Below are 10,604 nucleotides of genomic sequence, written 5' to 3'. Positions count from 1 at the left end.
ACCGCGCCAGCAGTACTGCCGCCCTCTGCCTTAGTGCATTTTGGGATGGTTTGGTCTCTGCTGCATGGGCGCTAGTACCGCGGGGCCCTGCGGTAGTTTCGCGTGCCCCTGCGGTAGTACCGCGCCTCTGGTACGGTAGTACCACACTGCGCAGGCTGAGTTGGTGGATAATGGTTGGATTTGTTCTTCTACTATATAAGGGGTGTCTTCTTCCTCTAGTTGACTACCTCTTCCATCTCCAAGCTCCATTTTCACCCGATCTCTCTCCCTAGCCAATCAAACTTGTTGATTTGCTCGGTATTGGTTGAGAAGGCCCCGATCTACACTTCCACCAAGAGAAATTTGAATCCCCCACCAATCCCTAGCGGATCTTGTTACTCTTGGGTGTTTGAGCACCCTAGACGGTTGAGGTCACCACGGAGCCATAGTCCATTGTGGTGAAGCTTCGTGGTGTTGTTGGGAGCCTCTGATTAAGTTCTGGAGATAGCCCCAACCTTGTTTGTAAAGGTCTGGTCGCCGTCTCCAAGGGCACCAATAGTGGAATCATGACATCTCGCATTGTGTGAGGGCGTGAGGAGAATACGGTGGCCCTAGTGGCTTTTTGGGGAGCATTGTGCCTCCACACAGCTCTAACGGAGACGTACTTCCCCTCAAAAGGAAGGAACTTCGGTAACACATCCTCGTCTTCACCGGGTCCACTCTTGGTTATCTCTTACCTTTACTTATGCAAGCTTGTTAGCGTTACTTCTCTTGCTTGCTTGTGTGTTCATTGTTGCTGCATCATATAGGTTGCTCACCTAGTTGCACATCTAGACAACCTACTTTGATGCAAAGTTTAATTTGGTAAAGGAAAGCTAAAAATTGTTAGTTGACTATTCACCCCCCCTCTAGTCAACCATATCGGTCCTTTCAACAGCTGGGAATATCTCTTGGTGGCGGGGCTGCTAGTGGCGTGGTGGCGGTGCGCTTCAGCCTTCTACTTTGTGCCGCGCTTTGCTTCGCGGGACCAACGGACGGTTTCTTTGGTGGAGCGGTGCTTCATCCATACATTGATGGTGACAGATCTTGACGGTGTGGCGCGGTGCAGATTCGGAGTTCGATGTGGGAGGATGGACTCGTGTAGGAGGACGACGTTGTCTGGCGTCCTGGTGGTGTCGATGGCAGAGAGACCTGGCACGGTAGATGCAACAGTACAACTCTGAAGATGGACTCGTGGCAGGTGGCTGCGGCGGCCTCATACCCGGCAGGCGTCCTGGTTGAGAAGTGCGCCGGACTGGTAGGTGCCCCATACCAGGCAGGCATCCTGGTTGGAACTGATGAAGCTATGTACCTAGGGTAGGGTCATGGATCTGTCCAACATACCCTCCCCAAGGACATCTCTACAAAGAATCAGAAGTAGAAGAGAAACCATCATCCACTCGACCGTGAAGATGTACTCACTCGACCACCTTGAAGACACTCGACCACCAGAAGATGAGAAACCCTCCACTCTGCAACGATCAGGACTTAAACCATAGCTTTATGGGCATTTACTACACTTTACTGCAGACGTTACCAGTAACGCTCCTCCTTTATGAACATTGAACCCTGTGTAACGGAGGGGAGCAGGGGTCCTGGCGCACTCTATATAAGCCACCCCCTCCTCTGGGACAAGGGTTCGCACTTTCTGTAATTCACACACATATATTCAGTCGACCGCCTCCGGGCTCCGAGACGTAGGGCTGTTACTTCCTCTGAGAAGGGCCTGAACTCGTAAAACTCATGTGTACAACTCCTCCATAGCTAGGATCTTGCCTCTACATTCCTACCCCCCTATTCTACTGTCAGTCTTAGAACCACGACAGTTGGCGCACACCGTGGGGCCGGTGTCTTAGCGACTTGTTGGAGAAGTTGCAATTTTTCTGATCCCCTTCATCATGGTTTCAAGCGGAGGTTTGGCTGAGGGCCGCGAGATTCGTCTCGGCGCGCTCGTGTTTGTCGTCGACGACTCCGCTTGGCTTCAGGAGGCTCCACTCGACGTCGACGCGCTCCCCGCTCGCGGGACGACGCACTTTCGCGCGTGCGTCCGCGGCGTCCTCCTGCGGCAACCGTCGACCCAGCATCAGTCGACTCCATCAGCTTTCCCCCTCCCCGCGGCTCGCCGGAGCAAATGCTCCGGTTGGTCGAGGCTTCAGTGGTGGGTGAGGCATGCGGTGGCCCGCCAGTCGGCCACCCCTTAAGTCGCGGCGATCGAGCCTGACGAAACTCTCTACGGCTTGTTCGATCTATCGACTGGCTCCGTAGAGACCGCATCCGAGTGCGAGAGCAGTGACCCAGCGGCTGAAGTTCTGATGGTCAATGGACCACGCAGCCCTCCTGGCTTCAACCGTGAAGACGGAGGCGATGGGAACGGCGATCCGTCGCGCGTTCACAAGGAGTACCGCCCCGAACCCCTCTCCTCGCAGTAGAGGGAGGAACTTCGCCACCAGAACATGGATGCATTGCATACTCCTATAGTTGGAGAAACCCCTGAGGCCCAGGCCTTGGAGCAGGCGCGCTTGGCCAACCTGGCTGAGCGCACTCGACTGGAGAACCTCCAGCGCGCACTCAATGATCGCGCTCGGCAGCACGCTCCCGAATCCAGTCGACGCCGGCTTTTTCCTCCTCCGACTCAGGTATACCGAACCCCGATCCAAAATCTGGCTGCCGCTGCCCGGATAGCGGAGTCGATCCAACTCTCCCAGTCAGAAGCTGGTCGAGGTCTGGTGCAGATCCGAGCCTTGCTCCGGGCGGCGGGAGAACAGAATACGGTTGTATCTCAGTCGCGGGATAGGATTCACAGCAGATCAGTGATGGCAGACACAGTTCAGTTGGCCCATAGCCCAAGATCGCCTTCGAGGCGTGAGGGACGTGGGGATCGACGAGATCAGTACAGAAACTGAGAGCAGTATGATCGCCGAGTCGATCGTGATGATCACCGTCGAGTGCCCACGCCTCCCCCAAGGAGCGGGTCGTACGTGCCTCGGCAGCATGAAGACAGACGCCCTCACAGTGTTGGGCGAGGTATTCCAATCGATCCCAGGGAGCCATGCTTTGATGCGAGATCTATTCTCGTGCAGGGCTTGGTCGACAGAAACAGAGCTCACCGAGAGGGCCATGATAGAGATCCACAAACCAGCAACAGGGTGCATGTCTCTGGTCCAAAGTGCTTTAGCAGAGCTATCAGAGCTGTGGTGATTCTCCCCAACTTCAGGTTGGCGTCTGGAGTTAGTAAGCTCACCGGAGAGTCCAAGCCTGACACTTGGCTTGAAGACTACCGAGTGGCTATCCAGATTGGTGGCGACAATGATGAAGTGGCCATGAAACACCTTCCTCTGATGTTGGAGGGCTCAGCTAGAGCATGGCTGAATCAGTTAGCGCCTGGCAGCATCTATACTTGGGAAGATCTCGCCCGAGTGCTTGTCAGAACATTCGAGGGCACTTGCAAACGGTCGATAGGTTTGACAGAGTTACAGTGTTGTGTTCAGAAGCCGAATGAAACTTTGAGGGATTATATCCAGAGATGGATCACCCTACACCACACGGTAGAATATGTGTCGGATCATCAGGCAATTTGTGCCTTTAAGGAAGGCGTCAGGTATCGAGAGTTGAATATGAAGTTCGGCCGGACAGGAAATATGACTCTGGCTCGGATGATGGAAATTGGCACCAAGTATGCCAATGGTGAAGAAGAAGAGCGACTCCGGAGCGGCAAGCACAAAGCAGCCTCCCACGAAGCCGGAGGAGGAAACTCCGGTCGGAAACAGAAGCGCAAGGCCGAGCCAGCTGCTCCGGGTGAAGCCTTGGCTGTGGTTCAAGGAAAGTTCAAGGGGAATCCCAAAGGGCCGTGGAACCCCAAGAAAGTAAAAGATCAAGATGGGAATGACGTGTTGGATCTGCCGTGCCATATCCACACCAAAAAAGATGAAGAAGGTAATTTCATTTACCCGAAGCACACCACTCGGCAGTGTCGGCTCCTAATCCAGCAGTTCCGAGAGAAACAACCCAAGGAAAAGGAGAAAGAAGCAGACAAGGCTGAGGATGAGGAAGAGGACGATGATGGTTATACCCACGTGAATTCCACTCTGATGATTTTTGCTGACGTTGAGAGCAAAAGTTGATTGAAATTCATCAATAGGGAAGTGAACATGGTCGCTCCGGTGACACCCAGTTACTTGAAGTGGTCACAGACTGCCATTACATTCGACCAGTCTGACCATCCAGCGCACATAGCCACCCCTGGGAGGCAAGCACTGGTGGTCGACCCGGTGGTCGAAGGAACTCGACTGACAAAGGTCCTATGGACGATGGCAGTGTCTTGAACATACTGTATGCAGAGACGTTGAAGGGCATGGGCATTTCGATGTCCAGACTCAGCGAAAGCCATATGAGTCTCCATGGGGTCATTCCAGGTAAGAAGGCTGCATCCCTCGGTCAGATTGCACTCGACGTGGTTTTCGGTGATTCCAAAAATTACCGCAAAGAAAAGTTGACATTTGAAGTTGTGGATTTCCAGAGTGCTTATCATGCATTTCTGGGCAGGCCAGCTTATGCACGGTTTATGGCTCGACCATGTTACGTGTACCTCAAACTGAAGATGCCTGGTCCCAGAGGGGTGATCACTATCTCTGTTAATCGGAAGAAGGCAGAAGAGTGCTTCCAGAAGGGCTCAAAGATCGCCGATGCCCAGATGGCCGTGGTAGAATTGCAAGAATACCAGAAAAATGCAGATCCGAGTGACTTTCTGCGAGCCAAGAAGCCAGCCACAGATTCAGCATTCCAGTCGTCTGGTGAAACGAAGTCGATTCACATTCACACGACAGATCCCAACGCAGCTCCGACTCACATTTCAACTACACTCGACTCCAAATAGGAAGAAGCGCTCATCCAGTTCCTCCGTGAGAACTGGGACATCTTTGCATGGAAGCCTTCTGACATGCCAGGTGTTCCGAGGGGACTGGCTGAGCATCGATTGCGAGTCGACCCGAAGGTGAAACCAGTCAAAGAGCATCTTCGACGATCCGCCGTCCAGAAAAGAAAGGCAATCGGCGAAGAGGTGGCTCGGCTTTTGGCAACTGAGTTTGTCCGAGAGATTTACCACTCCGAGTGGTTAGCCAATGTTGTCATGGTCCCAAAGAAAGACGACTCACTTCGCATGTGTATTGATTTCAAGCATATCAATCGGTCCTGCCCGAAAGATCACTTCCCCCTCCCTCGCATCGATCAGATAGTCGACTCGACTGCAGGGTGCGAGCGTTTGTCCTTTTTGGACGCCTACTCCGGGTACCACCAGATCCGTCTGTATGGACCCGACGAAATAAAAACAGCTTTTATCACCCCGTTTGGGTGCTTTTGTTATGTCACAATGCCATTCGGTTTGAAGAACGCCGGAGCCACATTTATGCGGATGATTCAGAAGTGCTTGCTCACTCAGATCAGTCAGAATGTGGAAGCATACATGGATGACATTGTGGTCAAGTCACGTAAAGGTTCCGAACTACTGACTGACCTTGCTGAAACCTTTGCCAACCTCAGAAGGTATGATATCAAGCTCAATCCGTCAAAGTGCATGTTTGGAGTTCCAGGCGGAAAGTTACTCGGTTTTCTTGTTTCCGAACGAGGAATCGATGCTAACCCAGAGAAAGTAGGTGCTATACTCCGAATGAAACGCGCTGTGTGTGTGCATGATGTCGAGAAGCTTACTGGTTGCTTGGCCGCCCTAAGTCGATTCATTTCTTGACTCGGTGAAAAGGTGCTGCCTCTTTACCAACTGATGAAGAAATCAGACAAGTTCGAGTGGACCCCAGAAGCTGATGTAGCGTTTGCAGAGCTAAAAGCCTTGCTTTCCACCCAGCCGGTGCTTGCTGCTCCAATCAGCAAAGAGCCTCTACTTCTTTATATAGCAGCCACTAGACAAGTCGTCAGTACAGTACTTACGGTCGAGCGGGAAGAAGAAGGAAAAGCTTATAAGGTTCAACGCCCAGTTTATTATATTTCTGAAGTCCTGACCTCGTCAAAGCAGAGATATCCTCATTATCAGAAGCTTGTCTATGGGATTTACATGACCACGAAGAAGGTTGCACACTATTTCTCGGATCACTCTGTTACATTCGTCAGTGACGCTCCATTGTCAGAGATTCTGCACAACAGAGATGCAACTGGTCGAGTGGCCAAATGGGCGATTGAACTCCTTCCCTTGGATATCAAGTTTGAGGCAAAGAAAGCTATCAAGTCCCAAGCAATAGCAGATTTCCTCGCCGAGTGGATCGAACAGCAACTGCCGACTCAAGTTCACTCTGAGCACTGGACCATGTTCTTTGACGGATCCAAGATGCTGAACGGTTCTAGTGCTGGAGTAGTTCTGGTATCCCCCCGAGGAGACAGGCTCAGATATGTCCTCCAGATTCACTTTGATTCCTCCAACAATGAAGCAGAATATGAAGCACTCCTGTATGGGTTGCGCATGGCCATCTCACTCGTCGTCCGTCGCCTCATGGTCTATGACGACTCAGATTTGGTAGTTAATCAAGTGATGAAGGAGTGGGACGTCAGAAGCCCAGCCATGACTGGTTACTGCAACGCGGTGAGAAAGCTTGAGAAGAAGTTTGAGGGGTTAGAACTCCACAACATACCCCGACTGAAAAATCAAGCAGCCGACGATTTGGCAAAGATAGGTTCCAAGAGAGAAGCCATTCCCAGCAATGTGTTTTTGGAGCATATTCACTCGCCGACAGTTCAGGAAGATCCTTTTACTGAAGAGCCCCCGCAACCCAAGAGCGCCACAGATCCGACTGAAGTCGAGGTCCCCGCCGTGGTCGACCTGATCATGGAGGTCCTGGCCATTACTCCCGACTGTACGGTGCCCTACATTTCGTACATCCTCAGGAAAGAACTCCCAGAGGATGAAGAAGAGGCTCGACAGATCGTCCGTCGATCCAAGGCCTTTACTGTGATAAGAGGGCAGCTGTTCAGAGAAAGCGTGACTAGAGTCGGTCAGAAATGCACAACACTAGAAGAAGGTCGAATGATCCTCAATGACATCCACTCGGGGACCTGTGGTCATCATGCGTCCTCTCGGGGCATCGTGGCTAAAGCATACCGAGCTGGATTCTATTGGCCACGCGCAAATGAAATGGCGAAAGATATTGTCGACAGATGTGAAGGTTGCCAGTTTTACTCCGACATGTCTCACAAGCCAGCATTAGCCCTGAAGACCATCCCCCTCATCTGGCCCTTTGCTGTTTGGGGACTGGATATGGTTGGGCCACTAAGAACTGGCAGGAGCGGCTTCACTCATGTGCTCGTTGTAGTCGACAAGTTTACCAAATGGATCGAAGCTAAACCTATCAAGAACCTTGATGCTAGCACCGCTGTCAGTTTTATCAGAGAATTGACATTCAGATATGGAGTCCCACACAGCATCATCACGGACAATGGATCGAACTTCGATTCCGATGAGTTCAGAGCTTTCTGCGCCTCTCAGGGCACTCAAGTCGACTATGCTTCTGTCGCTCACCCGCAGTCGAACGGACAAGCAGAAAGAGCCAATGGCCTAATTCTCAAAGGACTGAAACCCCGACTGATGCGTGATCTCAAACACGCAGCAGGCACTTGGGTTGATGAACTTCCGTTAGTTCTGTGGGGTTTGAGGACAACTCCTAATCGGTCGACCGGACGAACTCCTTTCTTCTTAGTCTATGGAGCCGAAGCTGTTCTGCCAAGTGATCTGCTCCACAATGCACCCCGAGTTGAGCTCTTCTCCGAAGAGGAAGCAGAGCAGGCCCGTCAAGATTCAGTCGATCTCTTAGAGGAGGAAAGAGAGATGGCCTTGATCCGCTCGACCATTTATCAGCAAGACCTGCGTCGATTCCATGCCAGAAATGTGAGGGGTCGAGCCTTTCAAGAAGGAGACCTGGTTCTTCGAGTGGATCAACAGAAACCACACAAGCTTGCCTTGACTTGGGAGGGCCCCTTCATCATCACCAAATTTCTCCACAACGGAGCATACCATCTTTACAGTATTGAGCATCAGAAAGACGAGCCACGAGCTTGGAACGCGGAGCTGCTCCGCCCCTTTTATACTTAAGCACTCGTTCGAATAAAATGTAATAAGAAACACCTTTGTAATGTTTATCAAAGACAACAGCTTATGGTCCTATCATTCGATTTTTGTGTTCTTATTTACTTCTGAAATCCCCCAGTGGGTGGGCTTAGTCGCGAATCCGTTTTGCCTAAGTTCGAAAGAAAATCCTACCGAGTGGAGAGAAATCCTCCCACTCGGGGGCTTAGCTGCAGTCCAGTACTCACCTAAGTTCTCTCACTAGGAGACTTAGCTGCAGTCCAGTACTCGCCTAAGTTCGAAAAAATCCTAACGAGTGGAGAGCAATCCTCCCACTCGAGGGCTTAGATGCAGTCCAGTAGTCACCTAAGTTCTCTCACTAGGAGACTTAGCTGCAGTCCAGTACTCGCCTAAGTTTGAAAAAATCCTACCGAGTGGAGAGCAATCCTCCCACTCGGGGGCTTAGCTGCAGTCTAGTACTCGCCTAAGTTCTCTCACTAGGAGGCTAGCTGCAGTCCAGTACTCGCCTAAGTTCTCTCACTAGGAGACTTAGCTGCAGTCCAGTACTCGCCTAAGTTTGAAAAAATCCTACCGAGTGGAGAGCAATCCTCCCACTCGGGGGCTTAGCTGCAGTCTAGTACTCGCCTAAGTTCTCTCACTAGGAGACTTAGTTGCAGTCCAGTACTCGCCTAAGTTTGAAAAAATCCTACCGAGTGGAGAGCAATCCACACACTCGGGGGCTTAGCTGCAGTCCAGTACTCGCCTAAGTTTGAAAAAATCCTACCGAGTGGAGAGCAATCCTCCCACTCAGGGGCTTAGCTGCAGTCCGGTACTTGCCTAAGTTCTCTCATTAGGAGACTTAGCTGCAGTCCAGTACTCGCCTAAGTTTGAAAAAATCCTACCGAGTGGAGAGCAATCCTCCCACTCGGGGGCTTAGCTGCAGTCCAGTACTCGCCTAAGTTCTCTCACTAGGAGGCTTAGCTGCAGTCCAGTACTCGCCTAAGTTTGAAAAAATCCTACCGAGTGGAGAGCAATCCTCCCACTCGGGGGCTTAGCTGCAGTCCAGTACTCGCCTAAGTTCTCTCACTAGGAGGCTTAGCTGCAGTCCAGTACTCGCCTAAGTTTGAAAAAATCCTACTGAGTGGAGAGCAATCCTCCCACTCGGGGGGTTAGCTGCAGTCCAATACTCGCCTAAGTTCTCTCACTAGGAGGCTTAGCTGCAGTCCAGTACTCGCCTAAGTTTGAAAAAATCCTACCCGGTGGAGAGCAATCCTCCTACTCGAGGCTTAGCTGCAGTCCAGTACTCGCCGAAGTTCTCTCACTAGGAGGCTTAGCTGCAGTCCAGTACTCTCCTAAGTTCTCTCACTAGGAGGCTTAGCTGCAGTCCAGTACTCGCCTAAGTTTGAAAATCCCTACCGAGTGGAGAGCAATCCTCCCACTCGGGGGCTTAGCTGCAGTCCAGTACTCGCCTAAGTTCTCCCACTAGGAGGCTTAGCTGCAGTCCAGTACTCGCCTAAGTTTGAAAAATCCTACCGAGTGGAGAGCAATCCTCCCACTCGGGGGGTTATCTGCAGTCCAGTACTCGCCTAAGTCCGAAACATATCCCTATCCACGAGGACGACGAAGTGCAGGTCGACTGCAACCTTCTCCTTCGGAGCTATGGCACAAGTACAATGTCCGTTCCATCCCTATCCGCAAGGACGACGAGGTGCAGGTCGACTGCAACCTTCCCCTTCGGAGCTACGACACAAGTATAATGTCCACTCATCCCTATCCGCAAGGACGACGAGGTGCAGGTCGACTGCAACCTTCTCCTTCGGAGCTATGGTACAAGTACAACGTCCGCTCCATCCCTATCCACAAGGACGACGAGGTGCAGGTCGACTGCAACCTTCTCCTTTGGAGCTACGACACAAGTACAACGTCCGCTCCATCCCTATCCGCAAGGACGACAAGGTGCATGTCGACTACAACCTTCTCCTTCGGAGCTACGACACAAGTACAATGTCCGTTCCATCCCTATCCGCAAGGACGACGAGGTGTAGGTCGACTGCAACCTTCTCCTTCGGAGCTACGACACAAGTACAACGTCTGCTCCACCCCTATCCGCGAGGACGACGAAGCGCGGGTCGACTGGAGCTGCCCCCTCAGAGCTGCGTCTCCAGCACAAAGACTATTCCAAGCAGCAAATCAAAAGTGCTCGGGCATCAAGCCTGAAGGAGTTCAACGGTTACAGCAATCACTCGGCATTCCGAGGCAAATTTAAAGCAGATTCAAGTTTCATAAGTTTGTTCACTCGACTGGGGGAGGGCTGGCAGGCTCCACAAATGAGTCCAGGTCGATCCCATCTGCGATCCGAGTGGCGGCAGCAATGAAAGTCTCCATGAAGGACTAGAAGTCATGCCTTTTGGTGTTAGCAACTTTGATCGCAGCCAGCTTGTCTTCACGAGCTTCCTTGCAATGGACTCGCACCAAGGACAGCGCCACATCAGCACCACACTGGGCGGAGGATTTCTTCCATTCTTGC

This window comes from Triticum urartu, chromosome 2A, assembly GCF_056163025.1.
Source record: "Triticum urartu cultivar PI428250 chromosome 2A, HENAU_Tu73, whole genome shotgun sequence".
NCBI lineage: Eukaryota > Viridiplantae > Streptophyta > Magnoliopsida > Poales > Poaceae > Triticum > Triticum urartu.
Note: the sequence above shows the minus strand (reverse complement) of the source record.